We start from the raw sequence: 23946 nt of genomic DNA on the forward strand, positions 1-23946 counted from the left end.
CCGGAACAATGGAGCGAGCAACCAACTTATTGGAAATCATACATACCGATGTGTGCGGTCCAATGAGTGTTGAGGCTCGCGGAGGATATCGTTATGTTCTCACTCTCACTGATGACTTAAGTAGATATGGGTATGTCTACTTAATGAAACACAAGTCTGAAACCTTTGAAAAGTTCAAGGAATTTCAGAGTGAGGTTGAGAATCAACGTGACAGAAAAATAAAATTCTTACGATCAGATCGTGGTGGAGAATATTTAAGTCACGAATTTGGTACGCACTTAAGGAAATGTGGAATAGTTTCACAACTCACGCCGCCTGGAACACCTCAGAGAAATGGTGTGTCCGAACGTTGTAATCGCACTCTATTGGATCTGGTGTGATCTATGATGTCTCTTACCGATTTACCGCTCTCATTTTGGGGCTATGCTTTAGAGACTACCGCATTCACTTTAAATAGGGCTCCGTCGAAATCCGTTGAGACGGCACCGTATGAATTATGGTTTGGGAAGAAACCTAAGCTGTCGTTTCTAAAAATTTGGGGATGCGATGCTTATGTCAAGAAACTTCAACCTAAAAAGCTCGAACCCAAGTCGGAAAAATGCGTCTTCATAGGATACCCTAAGGAAACTATTGGGTATACCTTCTACCTCAGATCCGAAGGCAAGATCTTCGTTGCCAAGAACGGGTCCTTTCTGGAGAAAGAGTTTCTCTCGAAAGAATTGAGTGGGAGGAAAGTGGAACTTGATGAGGTGATAGTCACCCCTTCCGAACCGGAAAGTAGCGCAGCGCGGGAAGATGTTCCTGTGGTGCCTACACCGACTGGGGAGGAAGTTAATGATGATGATCATGAAGCTTCGGATCAAGTTACTACTGAACTTCGTAGGTCCACAAGGACACGTTCCGCACCAGAGTGGTACGGCAACCCTGTCCTGGAAATCATGTTGTTAGACAACGGTGAACCTTCGAACTATGAAGAAGCGATGGCGGGCCCGGATTCCGACAAATGGCTAGAAGCCATGAAATCCGAGATAGGATCCATGTATGAAAACGAAGTATGGACTTTGACTGACTTGCCCGATGATCGGCGAGCCATAGAAAATAAATGGATCTTTAAGAAGAAGACAGACGCGGATGGTAATGTGACCATCTACAAGGCTCGACTTGTCGCTAAGGGTTATCGACAAGTTCAAGGGGTTGACTACGATGAGACTTTCTCACCCGTAGCGAAGCTGAAGTCCGTCCGAATCATGTTAGCAATTGCCGCATACTATGATTATGAGATATGGCAGATGGACGTCAAAACGGCATTCCTTAACGGCTTCCTTAAGGAAGAGTTGTATATGATGCAGCCGGAAGGTTTTGTCGATCCTAAGAATGCTAACAAAGTATGCAAGCTCCAGCGCTCAATCTATGGGCTGGTGCAAGCATCTCGGAGTTGGAACATTCGCTTTGATGAGATGATCAAAGCGTTTGGGTTTACACAGACTTATGGAGAAGCCTGTGTTTACAAGAAAGTGAGTGGGAGCTCTGTAGCATTTCTCATATTATATGTGGATGACATACTATTGATGGGAAATGATATAGAATTCTTGGAAAGTATAAAGGCCTATTTGAATAAGTGTTTTTCAATGAAGGACCTTGGAGAAGCTGCTTATATATTAGGCATCAAGATCTATAGAGATAGATCGAGACGCCTCATTGGTCTTTCGCAGAGTACATACCTTGACAAGATATTGAAGAAGTTCAACATGGATCAGTCCAAGAAGGGGTTCTTGCCTGTATTGCAAGGTGTGCAATTGAGCACGGCTCAATGCCCGACCACGGCAGAAGATATAGAAAAGATGAGTGTCATCCCCTATGCCTCGGCCATAGGGTCTATTATGTATGCCATGCTGTGTACCAGACCTGATGTAAACCTTGTCGTAAGTTTGGTAGGAAGGTACCAAAGTAATCCCGGCATGGAACACTGGACAGCGGTCAAGAATATCCTGAAGTACCTGAAGAGGACTAAGGATATGTTTCTCGTTTATGGAGGTGACGAAGAGCTCGTCGTAAAGGGTTACGTCGACGCTAGCTTCGACACAGATCTGGATGACTCGAAGTCACAAACCGGATACGTGTATATTTTGAATGGAGGAGCAGTAAGCTGGTGCAGTTGCAAGCAAAGCGTCGTGGCGGGATCTACATGTGAAGCGGAGTACATGGCAGCCTCGGAGGCAGCACAGGAAGCAGTCTGGATGAAGGAGTTCATTACCGACCTAGGGGTGATTCCCAATGCGTCGGGCCCGATGACTCTCTTCTGTGACAACACTGGAGCTATTGCCCTTGCGAAGGAGCCCAGGTTTCACAGGAAGACCAGGCATATCAAGCGTCGCTTCAACTCCATTCGTGAAAGTGTTCAAAATGGAGACATAGATATTTGTAAAGTACATACGGACCTGAATGTAGCAGATCCGTTGACTAAACCTCTCCCTAGGGCAAAACATGATCAACACCAGGACGCAATGGGTGTTCGATTCATCACAATGTAACTAGATTATTGACTCTAGTGCAAGTGGGAGACTGTTGGAAATATGCCCTAGAGGCAATAATAAATGGTTATTATTATATTTCTTTGTTCATGATAATTGTCTATTGTTCATGCTATAATTGTGTTATCCGGAAATCGTAATACATGTGTGAATACATAGACCACAACGTGTCCCTAGTAAGCCTCTAGTTGACTAGCTCGTTGATCAACAGATAGTCATGGTTTCCTGACTATGGACATTGGATGTCATTGATAACGGGATCACATCATTAGGAGAATGATGTGATGGACAAGACCCAATCCTAAGCATAGCTCAAAGATCGTGTAGTTCGTTTGCTAGAGCTTTTCCAATGTCAAGTATCTTCTCCTTAGACCATGAGATCGTGCAACTCCCGGATACCGTAGGAGTACTTTGGGTGTGCCAAACGTCACAACGTAACTGGGTGACTATAAAGGTACACTACGGGTATCTCCGAAAGTGTCTGTTGGGTTGGCACGGATCGAGACTGGGATTTGTCACTCCGTATGACGGAGAGGTATCTCTGGGCCCACTCGGTAATGCATCATCATAATGAGCTCAATGTGACTAAGGCGTTAGTCACGGGATCATGCATTGCGGTACGAGTAAAGAGACTTGCCGGTAACGAGATTGAACAAGGTATTGGGATACCGACGATCGAATCTCGGGCAAGTAACATACCGATTGACAAAGGGAATTGTATACGGGATTGATTGAATCCTCGACATCGTGGTTCATCCGATGAGATCATCGTGGAACATGTGGGAGCCAACATGGGTATCCAGATCCCGCTGTTGGTTATTGACCGGAGAGGCGTCTCGGTCATGTCTGCATGTCTCCCGAACCCGTAGGGTCTACACACTTAAGGTTCGGTGACGCTAGGGTTGTAGAGATATGAGTATGCGGAAACCCGAAAGTTGTTCGGAGTCCCGGATGAGATCCCGGACGTCACGAGGAGTTCCGGAATGGTCCGGAGGTGAAGAATTATATATAGGAAGTCCAGTTTCGGCCACCGGGAAAGTTTCGGGGGTTATCGGTATTGTACCGGGACCACCGGAAGGGTCCCGGGGGTCCACCGGGTGGGGCCACCTATCCCGGAGGGCCCCATGGGCTGAAGTGGGAAGGGAACCAGCCCTTAGTGGGCTGGGGCGCCCCCCATGGGCCTCCCCCCTGCGCCTAGGGTTGGAAACCCTAGGGTGGGGGGCGCCCCACTTGACTTGGGGGGTAAGTTACCCCCCTTGGCCGCCGCCCCCCCCCATCTAGATGGGTCTTGGCCGGCGCCCCCCCCCCTCCCAGGGGGCCTATATAAAGGGGGGAGGGAGGGCAGCAACATTACAGCCTTGGGCGCCTCCCTCCTCCCCTGCTACACCTCTTCCTCTCGCAGACGCTCGGCGAAGCCCTGCCGAGATCCCGCTACATCCACCACCACGCCGTCGTGCTGCTGGATCTCCATAACCTCTCCTTTCCCCTTGCTGGATCAAGAAGGAGGAGACGTCGCTGCACCGTACGTGTGTTGAACGCGGAGGTGCCGTCCGTTCGGCACTCGGTCATCGGTGATTTGGATCACGGCGAGTACGACTCCATCAACCACGTTCATTGGAACGCTTCCGCTCGTGATCTACAAGGGTATGTAGATGCACTCCTTTCCCCTCGTTGCTAGTATACTCCATAGATGGATCTTGGTGAGCGTAGGAAAATTTTAAAATTCTGCTACGATCCCCAACAGGATCGGTAGCACACATTGTGCACCTCAACGCTCTCGACAGCAACAGTACAACAGACTCACCAATTCCCGTCGAGATCCCGCGTCTGTTGGAACAGTTCACCGACGTCTTTGAGGACCCACGAAATGTTCGTCCGTTCCAAAAATAACTCTCCCAAAGGTTTCGTTCCGTTTGGACTCCGTTTGATATTCCTTTTTCTTCGAAACACTGAAACAGGCAAGAAAACAGCAATTTGGGCTGGGCCTCCGGTTAATAGGTTAGTCCCAAAAATAATATAAAAGTGTTTAGTAAAGCCCATAAACATCCAAAACAGATAATATAATAGCATGAATACTTCATAAATCATAGATACGTTGGAGACGTATCATCCGGCCCCCCTTCCCGAAGACTCAGCGGACCCCGTGCTAACAAGGATGCTGGCATCGGCACCGTACCAGGCGCCGGTGGAGGGCAAGGTGGAGAGCGGGAAGACCAGGGGTGGCCTTCGTTCCGAAGGTAAATTAGACACCGGGTCCGGAGAAATCGACGTTTCTTTGCCCGAAGACAAAGGCGAAGGAGAAGCAAGCATCCCTTCTCCATATAGGAAGAAAAGGGTCGCCTCCGAAGGTTGGGAGGAACTGGCTTCCAAGAGGGGCAAGATGCCATCGTCGGGCGGCTCGAGATTGGAAGGCGACGCCGTTGCACAGCTCCACCATGAGGACAAGCCTTCGACCAAATCGTAAGTGAATCCAGGGTGCTTTAATCACATCACGTTCCTTTCCTGTTACCGAAGTGACAAGTAATATACATGTGTATCTTCTCAGTTCGGCGCAGAGTTTTCCTCAGCAATCCTCTTCCTTGGGAGATCTTCTCCCAGAGATGATGGAAAGCGAGACGCCTCCCCCGGCCTCCTCGCCCAATAAGGTGGACGACTCCGAAGTGTCGTCCCGAAGGGTTTTTCTTGATCAACAAGCGGCGCGAGGGATGAAGAGGGCATCACCCGAAGGTGGTCCCCCGATCTCCCGGGGTTCGGGGGCCAACAATGAAGGCCCGGGACTATCCGGTTTTCAGCCGGCGATGATTCTGGAGACGAGTGAACGGATTTCTTCAAAGGAAGGCCGTGCTCCTATGGTGGCTTCCGGAGACCCAGCGGCGCCGGATATGTTGAAGGATATGCTGCGGCAAGCATCTGTCACGGAGGAACAACGTACCTTGATGGGTACAGTGGTTGAGAAGATTCTATCCGCGAAGAGCGGATTGAATGAAGCCTTCATGAGCCTGCTAAGAGGCTTCGACATTTGTGATGTGATGCTTTCAACTGTATTTTATTTGCAAAATGCACCTGTGTATAGGTCGTAGCCCCTAAGACTCGGGTTGGCTTCCCATGGGAGGCGATCCGAGGATCAAGAAGAAATGCTCAAGGAATAATCTGGGTAATTGGAACACAGGCTATTTCTCCCCTGACGACTGCCCGGACTACGGATATTGCCGAGCTACAGCGGAAGCTTGATGTGGCAGGGGATGACATTGCGTTAATCAATAGGCGTCTTGACGAGTCGCAAGGTATGTATTCGGAGCAGTCATTACACATATGTGCTTGTAATATAAGCGTGATGCTGAAAATTGTATACTGGGATATGCATGGTTGCAGATGGTGCCGCCGCCGTTGAGATTCTTCGGGTGGAGCTAGCCCGGGCCAAGGAGCAGGCCCGGTTTAGTAATGCGGCTGCCGAGAAGGCATCGGCCAAGTTAAAGGCTGAACAAGCTGCTCGGCACCAAGACGAGGAGAAAATATCCACGATGGCGCTCGAACTAAAAAATGTTGCTAGCCGCTGTGAATTCCTTGAGAAGGAGAATAAAGCCAAAACGGCTGATTTTGACAAGGCCTTACGAGAGGCGAAAGAAGCGCGGTCCGAATCTAGAGCGGCCCGTGAGGAGATCCGGCAAGCTGGGGAGATTGCGGCTGGTAAGCCCTTTTTAATACAGAGTAAGTTCGGCGATCCGAACTATGCTCAGCTTAACCAAGTGTGGAGTTCTCCAGACGTGTTTTTGGACTTGCCGAAGAGTTCTTCCAATGCGGCACAGTTTTACCGAGCGCAAGAGGGATATGCAACGGAGAAGCTTTTCTGGTCACATTTTGGTGCATCAAAGTGCCCTCTGCTGCTGAATGAACAGATGTCCCAATGGGCCGAGCTTCACAGGATATCCGGCGCTGCCATGAAGAATGTCATAATCCGGCTGTGGCCGACTGAGCCTATTCCGAATAGCTACTTCGTCTTAGTGCAGCGGCTTGTTGATGCGACGCCACGTATCGACGCCGTTAGGCGGTCGGCGTGCATTGAAGGTGCACGGATGGCCTTTGCCCGTGTCAAGACATACTGGGGGAAGATGAAGGCCATCGATGTTGCAGCGAAGAGTCCACCCCAGGGTAAGGACCATCACGCACCAGAGCATTATTTAGAGGACATCTTAGAGGCTGCCCGCTTGATAGAGGGTCAATGTTCGAAAGGCATAATATTCGAGTAAAGTGTATGCGAATTGTAAAAGTCAATTTTTTATAATCAGACTATATTTTAGTTTTGCCTAAAGGCTTTTGTTCCTCCTGTGCGGCCGTTTGTATATGATCTGAAAGTTTTTCAGTCATCGGCTTCAGCCCCCTCGTAGGAAATATGGAGGTGTTCGGAAAAGCATCTGATCACTCTTGACCCAACGTCTTGGTCCGTGAAGGAGGTCTCAATGTGGCGAACCAGGCAACTGGACTATAGGGCGTTAACACTTTCACTTAGCCATAGGAGTTTTATGGTGGGTTTACGATATAACCCCTGGTATGTACGCGGCTTATTCTCATACGATGCGTTTACATATTTGACCGGAAAGAGGTCCTTTGTGTGACACGGAGGGAATCGCGAAAGATTCCAATAAGTCATCGAGTGGTTGACCAGCTCTCGCCGCATCATGACAGTCAGTTTTCGGCTTTCTCTACTGAGGTGCTTAACTAGGTTAACCGGAAGCACAATCGCAGTAGTTCTCCCTTTACTTTCCTAGCCGATAGAGCGGGACGTAGGGTAGCAAGCACAAGAGCCGGGCAACCCAACTTTTGACCCAAGACATGATTCGAAGCTGATGCATATAAGGCCAAAACTCGCGACGCCGAAATACGCTATAGAGCTGTTCGGACTTGTCAGCAACTCGTTTGTTCCCATACCGAGCCTCTGGCAAGTTATGCCGAGGTGTAAGTTTGAAACAACCGTAAGGGCAAAACTCGGTTCTATAGAAAAGAGCAGATTATTTTTACTGGGATCTGAGCGATGTGCCAATTGTTTATATAGATAACAAAGCCACACCCTGGCTATTTTACATGCCAAGGGTCGAAGGCTGAGGATAAATGCACTTTACAGGCTCTAAATACTGAGTGCGGTCTACAAAAAGTTATTTTGGACCTCCTGTCGCACGTCTGCGTCGCCTGTCCTTGGTTAGGGTACTCCTTGACGGGAATGACTTTTTGGATGAGTGTATGAACCCGAATTCTGATAGAGTCCGTGGGTGACCCGCCTTTGAGCCATCTGTAGAGAGGATAGTAAAAAAAGAAGATAGTTAGAAAAACAAGGGAGTTTATGGGAGCATTGGTAGGCCCATCCTTATTGTGCTTCCGCCGATGCCCACGGTATTTTAAGTGCATAATTATGTATGCGCAATACCGACTTCGCAGGCATATTAGGTGAGCGGCGGAAGCCGAATTGCTAGTCCAGTATGGACATTGACCGGTCATGTTGAACGGAGACTGGCGAGGCAATGGCCGATGAGGTATGCGGTGAGATGAGGCCGCTTCGTAGTTCGGCTAAGGTATCCGTAGTATGATCTTCTGTACGAGGGGAGTTTTCCGTGCATTCACCTCTAGGGGTGTATGTGACATATACCATGTTTACTGTTTTTACTTCGGAAGGAAACTTCTTCTGTCCCCCGGTGTTCGGTTGGTGAGTCTCTTTGCCGTCGCTATCGCCGGGCGGCCTCTTCCCCTTATGTTCGGCATTTAACTTGCCGGCCTGTTTGAAAACCCAACAGCTTCTGTTGGTGTGATTAGCTGGTTTATTGGGGTGACCATGAATCTGGCAGGGCCTATCCAATATCTTGTCTAAATTGAATGGTCCGTCCCTATTTACCGTGAATGGCTTTTTCCGTTGGCCGGGTCTGGGGCCGCTGAATCCGGCGTTGACCGCTGTATCATTGTTATTGCGGTGTTTGCATTTATTGCGTCGTGTCTTCCCATTGCCGTCCCGGACTTCGGAAGTGCTCAGGTCGCTGGCGCTATTGAGAAACAGTAAAACGGGGCGAGCTACAGCTCCCCACAGCGATTTGAAGTTCTTGGCCGTCCGATCACACTTATCCACGGTTCACATCACTGGGTCGTTTCACCGCTTGCATGTGCTCGTTTCTTAACCTCTCAAATCGCGCAACCTGCTCGGCCCACGATAACTGGGCAGCTGCTCCGCAGCCCGACCGGGGAGTTATCTCCTTAATCGGGCCCGACAGGCAAAGGCGCCCATAGGCCCAATAACAGCATACTCTCGAACCGCTTTGTGCTCTTCACCTATCGCCAATCTATTCCAATCCCCACGAGTCCGTTCGTCTCGGCGGCGGCTGCGCGCAGGGGGTCGCCTCATTCCCATGTCTCTCTGCTTCGCTCATCCACGAACCTCCGTCTCGCCGCTGCCGTCGTCACCGCCACCGCCACCGCCCCCGTCATTCCCCTCTGACTATGTCTCCTCTGGCGAACCATGGGTGTGCCGCCGCGGCCAGGGCCTAACCGTAGCCATGCGTCCGTTTTCCTCCCCTGCTGCAACGCCGTGAGGGGCAGTATCACCAACGCGAGAAGGATATGGAGGCAATAATGCGGTTGATTTCTTATACATTGTTCGGTTCTACATGCCTGCCCTTCTCTTTGCTTTGTGTTGTCCAAATCTATCTCATAAGTCGTGAGTTCGTTCCGTGTTTTTTTTGGGTGGTTTCCCTCAGCCGATGTAGCTATATTGAACGAAGATTATCTTCTACCGTTTTCTCCATGGATGCGTGATGATTCTTTCTTGCCGTGGCTTGGATATAGCTGCTCACTGCTCCCATCTAATGTGTATCATCGCATTTTTTTAGGAGAAAAACTGTTTGAACTTTGAAGATTTACGGGTACAACTTATTTTTTAACCTTGGGCAATGACAGCTTCATGCAGTAAATCCTGGAGCATTTTTTAAAGTATGCTTGTTTTATTATTCAGTATAGTTAAATATTTCAGTTTGGGTAGCCAAAACTGAAGCCTTGCATCTATTTAAAAATTAGATACGATTATTACTCTAATTGATGCAGTTAAATTTTTTGACTACCTATGTAGGTATTGCTTCGTCTGCACTTGCAAGATCAAAATAGGTAGTGCTTCATCAAAAGCTATTTTGTTTAACTTCCGACTTATCCATCCATGCACTTTTCTGCCTACGGCAAATCATTGGTGCGTTGTTGCCACCGAGGAAAGGAGGAAGCACGAGGACCAGGATGCAGCATGGTCACAAAAGGTAATGAAAGCCTTACAATTGTCCAATAGTTTGTCACCAAATTTAGTCGTTCCTTGTCGCAAGTCATGAAAAGGTTGCAATTGATCTCTTTTCCTGAAAATGTGTGTCCTTGCAGAAATAAAATCTCGTGAAGAAGCATTTGGTGTGTTTTGTGGATTGATCAAATGCATGCTTCCCAAGTCTTTTTCAATATATTTTTTCTTACTACTATAGAAATGCATCCAGTGACATCGATAATAAGAAATAGCCCAGCTTAAAATATGCAACATATTCTTTTGCTACAGACCTATTTAACTTTCATTTTCCGCATCTATACTTATAGAAGTACATATCATTTATTTGTAAAAATAGATGAGCGCAGCAACACGCGCCATAATGATCTAGTTGCTTCTGCGAGCGAGCCAGCTGTCTTCCCCTGCGCAAAAGCGGGTCATCAAAGCCGTAAGGGCTGGCATGGATTTTGGTTTTTCCTGACCGAGGTGGCGGGCAAGCCGCTCATCCCGGACACTGTGTTTGAAGGCCGCTAGGGCTTCTGCGTCCGGACAGTCTATAATTTGGTTCTTTTTAACTAAGAACCTAGTCCAGAGCTTCCCGGCGGACTCCCCGGGCTGCTAGACAATGTGACTTAAATCATCGGCATCCGGTGGCCGGACATATGTACCTTGGAAGTTGTCGCGGAAGGCGTCCTCCAGATCCTCCCAGCTGCCAATCGAGCTTTCAGGCAGACTGTTTAGTCAGTGCCGAGCTGGTCCTTTGAGTTTTAACGGGAGGTACTTGATGGCATGAAGATCGTCTCCGTGGGCTATATGGATGTGGAGAAGAAAATCCTCGATCCACACCGCGGGGTCTGTTGTTCCATCGTATGATTCAATATTTACGGGCTTAAACCCTTCTAAGAATTCGTGATCCATTACTTCGTCAGTGAAGCAAAGGGGGTGTGCGGCGCCTCTATGTCGGGCCACGATGCGACGTATCTCTGATGGAGCTCGTCTGCGATTTTCGGCCCGGGCGTGACTAGGTTCGTCACGTCCGAATAGATAGCCGTCGTCGCATATTGAGGTGCGTCCTCGCGATCCGTAGATCGATCTGGTATGACCTTCTCTGTTGTCCAGGTCATGCCGAAGGCCGTGTGCATAATCCCGAGTTGTTTTATATTTGTTTTCATGCTCCGGTGGTGTAGGCTGCTGTTCAGTCCGAGTTGCCGCTTTATCCCGACCGCGTGGTGGTTGGTCCGCCGCACAGTCCCGACCGCGTAGTGGTCAATCGGCCGCATTACACGAGGGAGGTATGGGCTGCGGCGCCTCCTCATCGGACTGACGTAGCAATCTTCATTTTGGGTAACTCTTGGCTAGGCGTTTGAGGCCGTATTCTTCGGCTGCTAGGACATCAGTCCATCTGTCGTTGAGCAGATCCTGGTCAGCTTGAAGCTGCTACCGTTTCTTCTTCAGGCTTCTTGCAGTGGCTATGAGCCGGCGCTTGAAGCACTCCTGCTCAAAAGGTTCCTCTGGCATGACGAAATCCTCGTCGCCGAGGCTTGCCTCATCTTCGGAGAGCGGAAGATAATTGTCATCCGCCGAGTCGTCATGTATGGCCTTTTCATCAGGGCTAACTTGCCCGTTTCCTGGTTTCCCCTGTTCGGGAGTTGCCTCAACAGGGTCTTCATCGTTTTCGGCATCGTCCGGAGTGTTATTTTCTCCGGTGCCGGTATTGCTGTGTTTTGAACGACGTGACTTGAAGCGACGTCGGGGACGCCGGCGTTTGGATTGTGTCTCAGGAGGTTTATCCTCGACTGGATCTTCTTTGTCATCGTCGTTGGTTTCTTTAGGTGTATCCACCATGTACACGTCGTACGAAGAAATGGCCGTCCAGCGTTCAATGAATGGCGGGTTCTGGCCCTGCTCCTCGTCAGCATCGTCGTCCATATAGTCGATGTCTTCGGAGCCGTGATCAAGCATGTCAGTTAAGTCCTCGACAGTGGCTATGAAGTGGGTGGCGGGTGGGAAGCAAAATTCTCCATCATCAGCCCCTAGTTCGAACCGGACATAGTTCGGCTGTGAGTCCCCCGCCAAGGACAGGTTCTTTAATGAGTTTAGCACATCGCCAAAGGGCGAGTGCTGGAAGATGTCTACGGCGCTGAATTCGAAGATCGATAACTGATCAAGCTTGGCGTCCGCGGACGCACATGGTTCGAAGCTTATGGCCGGAGACGAGTCCGGAGTTCCGGTGACACAGATATCGTGTGGGGTTAAGTCTATGTGTGGCTCCATAGCCGCGGAATCGGTGGCCTCCGTGGCGGGGTTGAGCTTCCCGTCCTCAGATGGCGCGATCTGCTCCGGATCTAAGGCCAGAGCAGTTATGGGAGCAATCTCCTGAGTGTGGTCCGATGACTGATCTAGGTCATGTTCATCGGGGCGACAGGGAGCGGCCGACGCAGTCTCGAATCCGGCGAAGATCAAGTCTCCACAGATGTCCGCGATGTAGTTCAAGCTTCCGAATCTGACCTGGTGGCCAGGGGCGTAGCTATCGATCTGCTCCAGATGGTCAAGCGAGTTGGCCCGTAGTGCGAAGCCGCCGAACACGAAGATCTGTCCGGGGAGGAAGGTTTCTCCTTGGACAGCGTCGTTGTTGATGATTGAAGGGGCCAACAAACCTTTAGGGGACGGCACAGTGGAACTCTCAATGAAAGCACCAATGTCGGTGTCAAAACCGGCGGATCTCGGGTAGGGGGTCCCGAACTGTGCGTCTAAGGTCGATGGTAACAGGAGACAGGGGACACAATGTTTACCCAGGTTCGGGCCCTCTCTATGGAGGTAATACCCTACTTCCTGCTTGATTGATCTTGATGAATATGAGTATTACAAGAGTTGATCTACCCCGAGATCGTAATGGCTAAACCCTAGAAGTCTAGCCTGTATGACTATGGTAATGAATATCTCCTCTCCTCGGACTAACTCCTCGGTTTATATAGACACCGGGAGGATCTAGGGTTACGTAAGGCTGGTTACAGAGAAAGGAATCTACACATTTGATCGCTCAGCTTGCCTTCCACGCCAAGGAGAGTCCCATCCGGACACGGGTAGAGTCTTCGGCCTTCGTATCTTCATAGCCCATCAGTTCGGCCCATGGCTAACAGGCCGGACGCCCGAGGACCCCTTAGTCCAGGACTCCCTCACTAGTCCCTTCTCGTCTCCAGCCCTACTTGTCAAGAAGAAGGACGACACTTGGCGCTTATGCGTGGACTACCGCCGCCTCAACTCCATGATGGTGGTCGGCAAATTTCCAGTACCAATCATCGATGAACTAGCCGGCACCAAGTGGTTCTCGAAGCTCGACCTGCGTGCCGGATTCCATCAAATAAGAATGGCCAAAGGCGAGGAGTATAAAACAACATTCCAGACACGCTCCGGGCACTGGGAATACCGCGTCATGCCTTTCGGAGTGGCAGGAGGCCCGGCCACATTCAACGGGGGCATGCACACTACTCTACGTCCAGTCATGCGCGAGTGTGTTATCTCCTTCTTCGGCAACATTCTCATCTTCAGCAAAACCCTGACTGAGCACATCCAGCACATTGCACGCGTGCTTCAGCTACTCAGAGACGACCACTAGCAAGTTAAACAGTCCAAGTGCTCCTTCGCTCAGCGCCAGATCGCCTACTTGGGCCATGTGATAGATGAGCGCGGCGTCTCTACCGACCCCAGCAAGGTTCAGACAATCCAACAGTGGCCTACTCCCCAATGCGCCAAAGACGTGCGCATCTTCCTTGGCCTTGCCGGCTATTATCGGAATTTTGTCCAACATTTTGGGATCATCTCAAGACCACTGTTCACCTTGCTCAAGAAAAACCATCAATTTGTTTGGACAAGCAACACACAGAAGGCGTTTGAAGCTCACCTCTGCACCTGTACTGTAACTTCCAGATTTCAGTAAGAAGTTCGTGGTCGACACTGATGCATGAGCCTATGATGTCGGAGCTGTTCTTCAGCAAGACGGGCACCCGATAGCTTACATGAGCAAGCCACTCGGCCCCAAGAACCGTGGCCTTTCTACTTATGAGAAAGAGTGCATGGCCATCCTCATGGTAGTGGAGCAATGACGCCCTTACCTGCACAATGATGAATTCATCATCCGTACAGATCAACGAAGCCTAGTGCATCTTGACGATCAACACTTGTCCACCCCGTGGCAGCAGAAAGCGTTCACCAAACTGCTCGGGACACGCTACAAAATCTGCTATCGCCCCGAGTCTTCCAACACTGTTGCTGATGTTGGGGAACGTAGTAATTTCAAAAAAATTCTACGCACACGCAAGATCATGGTGATGCATAGCAACGAGAGGGGAGAGTGTTGTCCACGTACCCTCGTAGACCGAAAGCGGAAGCGTTAACACAACGCGGTTGATGTAGTCGTACGTCTTCACGATCCGACCGATCAAGTACCGAACGCACGGCACCTCCGAGTTCAGCACACGTTTAGCTCGATGACGTCCCTCGAACTCCGATCCAGCCGAGTGTTGAGGGAGAGTTTCGTCAGCACGACGGCGTGGTGACAATGTTGATGTTCTACCGACGCAGGGCTTCGCCTAAGCACCGCTATGATATTATCGAGGTGTAATATGGTGGAGAGGGGCACCGCACACGGCTAAGAGATCAATGATCAATTGTGTGTCTCGAGGTGCCCCCCTGCCCCCGTATATAAAGGAGCAAGGGGGGGTTCGGCCGGCCAAGGGGAGAGGCGCGCCAGGAGGAGTCCTACTCCTACCGGGAGTAGAACTCCCCCCCTTTTCCATGTTGGACTAGGAGAGAGAGGGGGAAGAGGTGGAGGGGAGGGAGGAAGGGGGGCGCCGCCCCCCTCTCCTTGTCCTATTCGGATTGGGGGGGAGGGGCGTGCGGCCCTGCCCTCGCCTCCTCTCCTCTCTTCCACCTAGGCCCACTAAGGCCCATTAAGTTACCGGGGGGTTCCGGTAACCTCCCGGTACTCCGGAAAAATCCCGATTTCACCCGGAACACTTCCGATGTCCAAACATAGGCTTCCAATATATCAATCTTTATGTCTCGACCATTTCGAGACTCCTCGTCATGTCCGTGATCACATCCGGGACTCCGAACAACCTTCGGTACATCAAAACATATAAACTCATAATATAACTGTCATCGTAACGTTAAGCGTGCGGACCCTACGGGTTCGAGAACTATGTAGACATGACCGAGACACCTCTCCGGTCAATAACCAATAGCGGAACCTGGATGCTCATATTGATTCCCACATATTCTACGAAGATCTTTATCGGTCAGACCGCATAACAACATACGTTGTTCCCTTTGTCATCGGTATGTTACTTGCCCGAGATTCGATCGTCGGTATCTCGATACCTAGTTCAATCTCGTTACCGGCAAGTCTCTTTACTCGTTACGTAATACATCATCCCGCAACTAACTCATTAGTCACAATGCTTGCAAGGCTTATAGTGATGTGTATTACTGAGTGGGCCCAGAGATACCTCTCCGACAATCGGAGTGACAAATCCTAATCTCGAAATACGCCAACCCAACAAGTACCTTTGGAGACACCTGTAGAGCACCTTTATAATCACCTAGTTACGTTGTGACGTTTGGTAGCACACAAAGTGTTCCTCCGGCAAACGGGAGTTGCATAATCTCATAGTCATAGGAACATGTATAAGTCATGAAGAAAGCAATAGCAACATACTAAACGATCGAGTGCTAAGCTAACGGAATGGGTCAAGTCAATCACATCATTCTCCTAATGATGTGATCCCGTTAATCAAATGACAACTCATGTCTATGGCTAGGAAACATAACCATCTTTGATCAACGAGCTAGTCAAGTAGAGGCATACTAGTGACACTCTGTTTGTCTATGTATTCACACATGTATTATGTTTCCGGTTAATACAATTCTAGCATGAATAATAAACTTTTATCATGATATAAGGAAATAAATAATAACTTTATTATTGCCTCTAGGGCATATTTCCTTCAGCTGATGCCCTGTCGCGTTGCACTCCTGAGGATTCGGTGTCGGCCATATCGGTCTGTACACCTGCTTGGCTGGACGACATCGTCGCAAGCTACAACGCAAACCCCCAAGTTCAGAAGATTCTGGAAGACTTGTCCAAACGACCGGACCCAAAAGGGTGTTTCTCCACGCCCAATGGATTGCTCTACTTCCGCGATCGGCTCTGGCTGGGCGGCTCCCCTGCCCTATAGCAACGGATGCTCCGGTGTACCATGACAGCACCATGGGTGGTCACTCCGGCGTGCCAGTCACCTATCGCTGCCTCCGGTGCATCTTCGCCTGGCCCAAGATGAAGGAACACACACGCTAGTACGTCCAATCCTGCTCCGTCTGCCAACAAGCGAAACCGAAACCAGAGCGCGTTCGCTATCCAGGACTGTTCGAGCCACTTCCGATACCTGACGGTGCCTGGAAAGTGGTCCATGGACTTCGTCGACGGCCTCCCTTCTTCGGGCAGGTACAACTGCATCCTTGTCATCGTCGACAAGTTCACTCGCTACGCCCATTTCCTCTCTCTGAGCCACCCATTCACGGCGGCCAAAGTTGCTCACGCCTACCTGGAGAACATATACAAGCTCCATGGACTCCCAGAGGCGATCGTGTTGGACAGAGATCCCGTGTTCACGAGCAAATTCTGGCAAGAACTATTCAAGATCATCGGGTCTGAACTCAACATGAGCACGCCGTATCACCCACAAACTGACGGCCAGACGGAGCGAGTCAACCAGTGCCTGGAAATCTACCTATGGTGCTTCACCCATGCCTGCCCAAGCAAATGGCACCAGTACCTCGCCCTCGCAGAATTCTGGTACAACTCCTCCTTTCATTCATCCCTGGGCACCTCACCTTTTTGTTGCTCTGTATGGACATGAACCTCGCCACTGGGGCATCGAGGCGGCTTCTACTTGCTCCATTCCCTCCCTCAAGGACTGGCTCGAGGAACGCAAGCACGTGCAGCAAGTTCTGTCCGAACACCTTCACCGAGCTCGTAACATCATGAAGACTCAGGCCGACAAGAAGCGCACGGAGCGCTCCTTCGTCGTGGGGGACACCGTCTTCGTCAAGCTCCAACCCTACGTGCAAACGATGGTGGCGCGTCATACCAACCACAAGTTGTCCTTCCGCTACTTCGGACCCTACAAGATCATCCGCGTCGTCAACCCCGTCGCCTATTGATGTCTACTGCGCAACCTTCTTCTTGTAGACGTTGTTGGGCCTCCAAGTGCAGAGGTTTGTAGGACAGTAGCAAATTTCTCTCAAGTGGATGACCTAAGGTTTATCAATCCGTGGGAGGCGTAGGATGAAGATGGTCTCTCTCAAGCAACCGTGCAACCAAATAACAAAGAGCCTCTTGTGTCCCCAACGCACCCAATACAATGGTAAATTGTATAGGTGCACTAGTTCGGCGAAGAGATGGTGATACAAGTGCAATATGGATGGTAGATATAGGTTTTTGTAATCTGAAAATATAAAAACAGCAAGGTAACTAATGATAAAAGTGAGCACAAACGGTATTGCAATGCTAGGAAACAAGGCCTAGGGTTCATACTTTCACTAGTGCAAGTTCTCTCAACAATAATAACATAATTGGATCATATAACTATCCCTCAACATGCAACAAAGAGTCACTCCAAAGTCACTAATAGCGGAGAACAAACGAAGAGATTATGGTAGGGTACGAAACCACCTCAAAGTTATTCTTTCCAATCAATCCGTTGGGCTATTCCTATAAGTGTCACAAACAGCCCTAGAGTTCATACTAGAATAACACCTTAAGACACAAATCAACCAAAACCCTAATGTCACCTAGATACTCCAATGTCACCTCAAGTATCCGTGGGTATGATTATACGATATGCATCACACAATCTCAGATTCATTTATTCAACCAACACATAGAACCTCAAAGAGTGCCCCAAAGTTTCTACCGGAGAATCAAGACGAAAACGTGTGCCAACCCCTATGCATAGGTTCATGGGCGAAACCCGCAAGTTGATCACCAAAACATACATCAAGTGAATCACGTGATATCCCATTGTCACCACAGATATGCACGGCAAGACATACATCAAGTGTTCTCAAATCATTAAAGACTCAATCCGATAAGATTACTTCAAAGGAAAAACTCAATCCATTACAAGAGAGTAGAGGGGGAGACGAAACATAAGATCCAACTATAATAGCAAAGCTCGCGATACATCAAGATCGTGCCAAATCAAGAACACGAGAGATAGAGATCAAACACATAGCTACTAGTACATACCCTCAGCCCCGAGGGTGAACTACTCCCTCTCATCATGGAGAGCTCCGGGATGATGAATATGGCCACCGGTGAGGGATCCCCCCTCCGGCAAGGTGCCGGAACGGGCTCCCGAGAGGTTTTTGGTGGCTACAGAGGCTTGCGGCGGCGGAACTCCCGATCTATTCTGTTTTTCGATGGTTTTAGGGTATATTGGTATATATAGGAGGAAGAAATACGTCAGGGGAGCCACGAGGGTGGAAGGCGCGCCCAGGGGGGTGGGCGCGCCCCCTACCTCGTGCCTCCCTCGTTGCTTTCTTGACGTGGACTCCAAGTCTCCCGGGTTGCTTTCCTTCCAAAAATAACTTCTCCAGAAGGTTTCATTCCGTTTCGACTCCGTTTGATATTCCTTTTCTTCGAAACACTAAAACAAGGGAAAAAACAGGAACTGGCACTGGGCTCTGGGTCGAATAGGTTAGTCCCAAAAATAATATAAAAGTGTTTAATAAAGCCCATAAACATCCAAAACAGATAATATAATAGCATGAAACAATCAATAATTATAGATACGTTGGAGACGTATCAGCATCCCCAAGCTTAATTCCTGCTCGTCCTCGAGTAGGTAAATGATAAAAACGGAATTTTTGATGTGGAATGCTACCTAACATATTTATCCATGTAATTCTCTTTATTGTGGCAAGAATATTCAGATCCATAAGATTCAAGACAAAAGTTTAATATTGACATGAAAACAATAATACTTCAAGCATACTAACAAAGCAATCATGTCTTCTCAAAATAACATGGCCAAAGAAAGTTATCCCTACAAAATCATATAGTCTGGCTATGCTCTATCTTCACCACACAAAGTATTTAAATCATGCACAACCCCGATGACAAGCCAAGCAATTGTTTCATACTTTTGGTGTTCTCAAACTTTTTCAATCTTCAGGCAATACATGAGCATGAGCCATGGACATAGCACTATAGGTGGAATAGAATGGTGGTTGTGGAGAAGACAAAAAGGAGAAGATAGTCTCACATCAACTAGGCGTATCAACGGGCTATGGAGATGCCCATCAATAGATATCAATGTGAGTGAGTAGGGATTGCCATGCAACGGATGCACTAGAGCTATAAGTATATGAAAGCTCAACAAAAGAAACTAAGTGGGTGTGCATCCAACTCGCTTGCTCACGAAGACCTAGGGCATTTTGAGGAAGCCCATCATTGGAATAGACAAGCCAAGTTCTATAATGAAAGATTCCCACTAGTATATGAAAGTGACAACATAGGAGACTCTCTATCATGAAGATCATGGTGCTACTTTGAAGCACAAGTATGGTAAAAGGATAGTAGCATTGTCCCTTCTCTCTTTTTCTCTCATTCATTTTTTTATTTTTTTATTTGGGCCTTTTCTCTTTTTTATGGCCTCTTTTTTTTTAGTCCGGAGTCTCATCCCGACTTGTGGGGGAATCATAGTCTCCATCATCCTTTCCTCACTGGGACAATGCTCTAATAATGATGATCATCACACTTTTATTTACTTACAACTCAAGAATTACAACTCAATACTTAGAACAAGATATGACTCTATATGAATGCCTCCGGCGGTGTACCGGGATGTGCAATGACTCATGAGTGACATGTATGAAAGAATTATGAACGGTGGCTTTGCCACAAATACAATGTCAACTACATGATCATGCAAAGCAATATGACAATGATGGAGCGTGTCATAATAAACGGAACGGTGGAAAGTTGCATGGCAATATATCTCAGAATGGCTATGGAAATGCCATAATAGGTAGGTATGGTGGCTGTTTTTAGGAAGGTATATGGTGGGTGTATGATACCGGCGAAAGGTGCGCGGTATTAGAGAGGCTAGCAATGGTGGAAGGATGAGAGTGCGTATAATCCATGGACTCAACATTAGTCATAAATAACTCACATACTTATTGCAAAAATCTATTAGTTATCGAAACAAAGTACTACGCGCATGCTCCTAGGGGGATAGATTGGTAGGAAAAGACCATCGCTCGTCCCCGACCGCCACTCATAAGGAAGACAATCAATAAATAAATCATGCTCCGACTTCATCACATAACGGTTCACCATACGTGCATGCTATGGGAATCACAAACTTTAACACAAGTATATCTCAAATTCACAACTACTCTACTAGCATGACTCTAATATCACCATCTTCATATCTCAAAACAATCATAAAGAATCAAACTTCTCATAGTATTCAATGCACTTTATATGAAAGTTTTTATTATACCCATCTTGGATGTCTATCATATTAGGACTAGATTCATAACCAAAGCAAATTACCATGCTGCTCTAAAGACTCTCAAAATAATATAAGTGAAGCATGAGAGTTCACCTATTTCTTCAAAATAAAACCACTGTCGTGCTCTAAAAGATATAAGTGAAGCACTAGAGCAAATGACAAACTACTCCGCAAGATATAAGTGAAGATCAATGAGTAGTTGAATAAATATGTAACTATGTGAAGACTCTCCCATTTTAAGAATTTCAGATCTTGATATTTTTATTCAAACAGCAAGCAAAACAAAATAAAATGACATGACGCTCCAAGCAAAACACATATCATGTGGTGAATAAAAATATAGCTCCAAGTAAAGTTACCGATGAACGAAGACGAAAGAGGGGATGCCTTCCGGGGCATCCCCAAGCTTAGGCTCTTGGTTGTCCTTGAATATTACCTTGGGGTGCCTTGGGCATCCCCAATCTTAGGCTCTTGCCACTCCTTATTCCATAGTCCATCGAATCTTTACCAAAAACTTGAAAATTTCACAACACAAAACTTAACAGAAAACTCGTAAGCTCCGTTAGTGAAAGAAAACAAAACACCACTTCAAGGTACTTTATTGAACTCATTCTTTATTTATATTGGTGTTAAATCTACTGTATTCCAACTTCTCTATGGTTTATAAACTATTTTACTAGCCATAGATTCATCAAAATAAGCAAACAACACACGAAAAACAGAATCTGTCAAAAACAGAACAGTCTGTAGTAATCTGTAACTAACGCAAACTTATGGAACTTCAAAAATTCTAAAATAAATTGGTGGACCTGAGGAATTTGGCTAGTAATCATCTGCAAAAAGAATCAACTAAATAGCACTCTCCAGTAAAAAGTTTTAGCTAATCTCGTGAGCGCTAAAGTTTCTGTTTTTTTCAGCATGATCATAAAGACTTCACCCAAGTCTTCCCAAAGGTTCTACTTGGCACAAACACTAATTAAAACACAAAACCACATCTAAACAGAAGCTAGATGGATTATTTATTCCTAAACAGAACCAAAAAGCAAGAAACTAAAATAAAATAGGGTTGCCTCCCAACAAGCGCTAACGTTTAACGCCCCTAGCTAGGCATGATGATTTCAATGATGCTCACATAAAAGATAAGAATTGAAACATAAAGAGAGCATCATGAAGAATATGACTATCACATTTAAGCCTAACCTACTTCCTATGCATAGGGATTTTGTGAGCAAACAACTTATGAGAACAATAATCAACTAGCATAGGAAGGCAAAACAAGCATAACTTTAAAACTTTAAGCACATCGAGAGGAAACTTGATACTATTGCAATTCCTACATGAAGGAAATATGCCCTAGAGGCAATAATAAAGTTATTATTTATTTCCTTATATCATGATAAATGTTTATTATTCATGCTAGAATTGTATTAACCGGAAACATAATACATGTGTGAATACATAGACAAACAGAGTGTCACTAGTATGCCTCTACTTGACTAGCTCGTTAATCAAAGATGGTTATGTTTCCTAGCCATAGACATGAGTTGTCATTTGATTAACGGGATCACCTCATTAGGAAAATGACGTGATTGACTTGACCCATTCCGTTAGCTTAGCACCCGATCGTTTAGTATGTTGCTATTGCTTTCTTCATGACTTATACATGTTCCTATGACTATGAGATTATGCAACTCCCGTTTACCGGAGGAACACTTTGTGTGCTACCAAACGTCACAACGTAAATGGGTGATTATAAAGGTGCTCTACAGGTGTCTCCAAAGGTACTTGTTGGGTTGGCGTATTTCGAGATTAGGATTTGTCACTCCGATTGTCGGAGAGGTATCTCTGGGCCCACTCGGTAATGCACATCACTATAAGCCTTGCAAGCATTGTGACTAATAAGTTAGTTGCGGGATGATGTGTTACGGAACGAGTAAAGAGACTTGCCGGTAACGAGATTGAACTAGGTATCGAGATACCGACGATCAAATCTCGGGCAAGTAACATACCGGTGACAAAGGGAACAACGTATGTTGTTATGCGGTCTGACCGATAAAGATCTTCGTAGAATATGTGGGAGCCAATATGGGCATCCAGGTCCCGCTATTGGTTATTGACCGGAGACGTGTCTCGGTCATGTCTACATAGTTCTCGAACCCGTAGGGTCCGCACGCTTAAAGTTACGATGACAGTTTTATTATGAGTTTATGTATGTTGATGTACCGAAGGAGTTCGGAGTCCCGGATGAGATCGGGACATGACGAGGAGTCTCGAAATGGTCGAGACGTAAAGATCGATATATTGGACGACTATATTCGGACTTCGGAAAGGTTCCGAGTGATTCGGGTATTTTTCGGAGTACCGGAGAGTTACGGGAATACGTATTGGGCCTTATTGGGCCATACGGGAAAGAAGGAAAAGGGCCTCAAGGGTGGCCGCACCCCTCCCCTTGGTCTGGTCCGAATTGGACTAGGGAAGGGGGGCGCCCCCTTCCTTCCTTCTCTTTTTCCCTTCCTCTTTTCCTATTCCATATGGGAGGTGGAATCCTACTAGGACTAGGGAGTCCTAGTAGGACTCCACACTTGGTGCGCCCCCTCCTAGGGCCGGCCTCCTCCTCCCTTGCTCCTTTATATACGGGGGCAGGGGGCACCCCAGAGACACAACAATTGATCCTTGAGATCTCTTAGCCGTGTGCGGTCATATTACACCTCGATAATACCGTTGCGGAGCTTAGGCGAAGCCCTGCGTCGGTGGAACATCATCATCGTCACCACGCCGTCGTGCTGACGAAACTCTCCCTCAACACTCGGCTGGATCGGAGTTCGAGGGACGTCATCGAGCTGAACGTGTGTAGAACTCGGAGGTGCCGTACGTTCGGTACTTGATCGGTCGGATCGTGAAGACGTACGACTACATCAACCGCGTTGTGATAATGCTTCCGCTGTCGGTCTACGAGGGTACGTGGATAACACTCTCCCCTCTCGTTGCTATGCATCACCATGATCTTGCGTGTGCGTAGAATTTTTTTGAAATTACTACGTTCCCCAACAGTGGTATCAGAGCCTGGTTTCATGCGTTGATGCTATGCACGAGTAGAACACAAGTGAGTTGTGGGCGATATAAGTCATACTGCTTACCGGCATGTCATACTTTGGTTCAGCGGTATTGTGAGATGAAGCGGCCCGGACCGACATTACGCGTACGCTTACGCGAGACTGGTTTCACCGTTGCGAGCACTCGTTGCTTAAAGGTGACTGGCGGGTGTCTGTCTCTCTCACTTTAGTTGAACCGAGTGTGGCTACGCCCGGTCCTTGCGAAGGTTAAAACAGCACCAACTTGACAAACTATCGTTGTGGTTTTGATGCGTAGGTAAGAACGGTTCTTGCTTAGCCCGTAGCAGCCACGTAAAACTTGCAACAACAAAGTAGAGGACGTCTAACTTGTTTTTGCAGGGCATGTTGTGATGTGATATGGTCAAGACATGATGTGATATAATTTGTTGTATGAGATGATCATGTTTTGTAACCGAGTTATCGGCAACTGGCAGGAGCCATATGGTTGT

This window comes from Triticum aestivum, chromosome 6D, assembly GCF_018294505.1.
Source record: "Triticum aestivum cultivar Chinese Spring chromosome 6D, IWGSC CS RefSeq v2.1, whole genome shotgun sequence".
NCBI classification, from domain to species: Eukaryota; Viridiplantae; Streptophyta; class Magnoliopsida; order Poales; family Poaceae; genus Triticum; species Triticum aestivum.